This window comes from Ostrinia nubilalis, chromosome 6 (assembly GCF_963855985.1).
Source record: "Ostrinia nubilalis chromosome 6, ilOstNubi1.1, whole genome shotgun sequence".
Taxonomy (NCBI): domain Eukaryota; kingdom Metazoa; phylum Arthropoda; class Insecta; order Lepidoptera; family Crambidae; genus Ostrinia; species Ostrinia nubilalis.
In genome coordinates, this window is record NC_087093.1 from 6,828,011 (window position 1) to 6,831,101 (window position 3,091).

The following is a 3,091-nucleotide window of genomic DNA, read 5'->3' on the forward strand; positions in this document are numbered from 1 at the left end:
TGTATTGAGAAAATTTTGATGTTTAATTCATTAAAATGCATTTTTATCATGTCTAAGATAGTCAAAATTCGAGAAAATTACTGCAAGAAAACAGGTCACATCTCATAATCTAAAAGTCATTTGGCAACATAAACTACTTATACTTAAGAAGAAACATAGTACTATTATTGTGTGAAAAAGAAAAAATATCTATCTTCAATCTTCAAATGAAAAATTAATTTGAAAATACTATAAAATCGGGTGCATCAAATGGCATAAATCAGTCGTGCTTTGGCACTCGTAGACGCCGGGTCTATACACCCGTATTCACAAACGATACTTACCTATGCAAAGCAGCAACGCTATGCGAAATGAGACATTTCTCAATGCGTTCCATATGACAAGCCTTTCAATTCATAAACAATACTTAAACGACCCTTGACTATGCAAAATCAGAGTGTTGAATAGAGTTCTGTGATTGGTTCGCTTATGTTACGCACTTCACTCCGCTAACTGACATGACATTCCTGTCATTCAAACGGTGCAACAGTTTATAAGTGTCGTTATTTTGTGGATTTGTGAATTAAATAATATAAATAAATATGGATAAAACTACAACTATCAGGTTAGTATGAATATTTCGATTAATAATAATAGTGAAAATCATGTTTCAATCATTATTTTTCAGATAAAAAAGCTGCCGTTTTCTTCTTCCGAAAGAGAGCTGCTGATTGTAGCTTAATAAGAGAAAGGCCTATTATTGAAGACAAGCATATTATTATCCTCTCTAAAATATCGAGTTGACGAAGCAAGCCTGGGAAACTCTAACAGTGGCTTACAATTCTCAACCATATTTTATGTTTCACAAAGGCTCACACATCAACTGAAAAGCTGCTGGAATAATTTAAAGACCCAAAGAATGAAAGAACTTTCTCAGGAATCAATCAAACGTTCTCAACACCCACTAGTAAGTAATGTTTTTAAAATATATAGTACGTAGATTTATGAGGAATAACTAAGCAGAATATACTCAAAGGAATTAAATTCATAATTTGCTTTTCAGGTAGGTATCAAGAAATTAAGATTAGTAGTAGCAAGAATGAAGATTAAGACAGAAACAAGAATCAAACGCACCACATTGAATAATATACAACAAGACCAGGCTTTGCACGAGTTGGGGCTACAAAGAGAAAAAATATTGATAGAAAGAGAAAACAATTTGTTAGAACATGAAAAAAAGCTTTATGATTTACAAATACATAAAATTAAATTAGACATTGAAGATTGATGAAAATAAAACTTTATTAAAAATTTTATGTTTTATTTGCCACTAGCAACTGATACATTATGTAGGTGGCACTGGAAGGCCTCCTCGCAGATAATTTCCTCAGGTCTTCTTTTATCAGTGGTAAAAGTATGAAAAGTACCCCATCATTGGAAAACCTAAACTAAATTCGTCTGAATTGTAATAATCAAAGGGATTTTGGGAATCCCGTATCACTTTTCTGGTACTTATTCTACTTTGCTCATTGATATAATTATCAAATTCTTCTTCACTACTGTAATCCATTGTAAGATAATATTAATCGAATACCTACAACCATAAATAAAGCAAACAAACCTCAAAAACGAGAATAACCTAAAAATTTTGACGTAAATAGACACTATGCGTTGCGTAATACAGCTCCCTGGCTACCTTAGCTTTGCGTTCATTCTAAGGGACGCATAGTGCTTGTCACCACTGAAGTATCGTCTATGAATAGGTTTTTGGGACCCTGTGCATCCACGCGCACTATGAGGCTTCAAAGTAATGTTTGTGAATACGGGTGATACACCCGTATTCACATATGTCAGTTGACTGCCCACTGACGTATATGCGTCACGCGTGATTTTTTCGTAAATTGTAGTATGATTGAGTACTTTTGATCAGCAAGTATTTTTAATTTATTTGTTTAGGTAAATCGGACTTGTAATTTCTTTCTTTTCAAACTTTTTATTATTTTACTAACAGAATATGGGTAGAATAGATAAAAGATATTATTATGGTATCTGTTTGGTCAGGAAAAATAAATGACTAATAAAAATTTTAACAGGGTGTCAAAACATTAGTCTATGCTATTGTGTTTCTACCAACATAAAATATACTCTTCCTTACTAATAAAAGTTGAATAGCGTCTGTATGGTCACACAACGCTTCGTCATGTTTTTCCGAAAGTTCAATTACTGACGACTGAATGAAAGAAATTGGTGCGTAACTATTCATCTGATATTAAACGTTTAGTAATAAAGGGGTAGGTCAGGTAAATGGCAAATCCACCAGCGGTCGCTCGATGACACTTAGACAAATAGTTTTATAAAACGTCCACTAAGTTGGTTAGGTATTTGTATTGTAGATACTTATATACAAATGAACGTATAAAATGAGTTTATTTTTAAAAGTATAGGTACAGGGTGGAAACGATAAGTGATTTCACTTGATTTTTAATTATACAAGATATCGAGAAACTGTTTAACGTTCCTGTAAGTGCTTCATGAGCTCTTTAAAACAATAACAATAAATAGGTCAAAGAATAAACTGGATCTATGCGAAAATTCAATGTTTCCGAATTTCATACTAAATGTATGCCGCCAGCCATACCTACCTTATAAGAAGTGTTAATTTTTTAAATTTAAATTTTTAATTGAGTATTATACAGGGTGTTTGGCGCATCGTGTGCCAAAATTATTTGGCGGATAGAATGGGTCATTTTCTATATTTTCAGCCCCCATAACACGTTCCATGCCAGGCGGCTACTTTTATATGAATTTTTTTAGTAATTTCACCAAAATACCCAAATCGCATCATTTAATTTCGATTTAAAAAAAAACTACTAGGCGTAGCCTCAAAGCAAATATCTTGTTTTTACGTGCATTGATGTAGGGTTGCATCAAATCTAAATTTACTGGCAAATATCATCTAGTTTTTTTTTAATTCAGCTTTGAAGTTTTCCGAAAAGTTAAAAATGGACTGAACAATTAAGTTTACATGGCTATAATAAAAAAATTAAAAGAGATAGCGATCTTCGGATTTTATCAAAACTTCTCTAGTCTATCCCCATTCAAACGGTATACT

General features: G+C 32.4%; 1 long non-coding RNA gene across 2 annotated transcripts; it reads left to right on the forward strand.

Annotated features, from left to right (window-relative positions):
* The first annotated feature begins 528 nt into the window (after nt 1-528).
* On the forward strand, nt 529-1,566 carry LOC135072915 (uncharacterized). Of its 2 annotated transcripts, none has more exons than XR_010257514.1 (3): nt 529-604; nt 668-946; nt 1,043-1,566. It is a non-coding gene; the product is annotated as an uncharacterized LOC135072915 (long non-coding RNA). The 2 variants fall into 2 exon arrangements; XR_010257515.1 differs by having other exon boundaries at nt 850-946.
* Nucleotides 1,567-3,091: the final 1,525 nt, after the last annotated feature.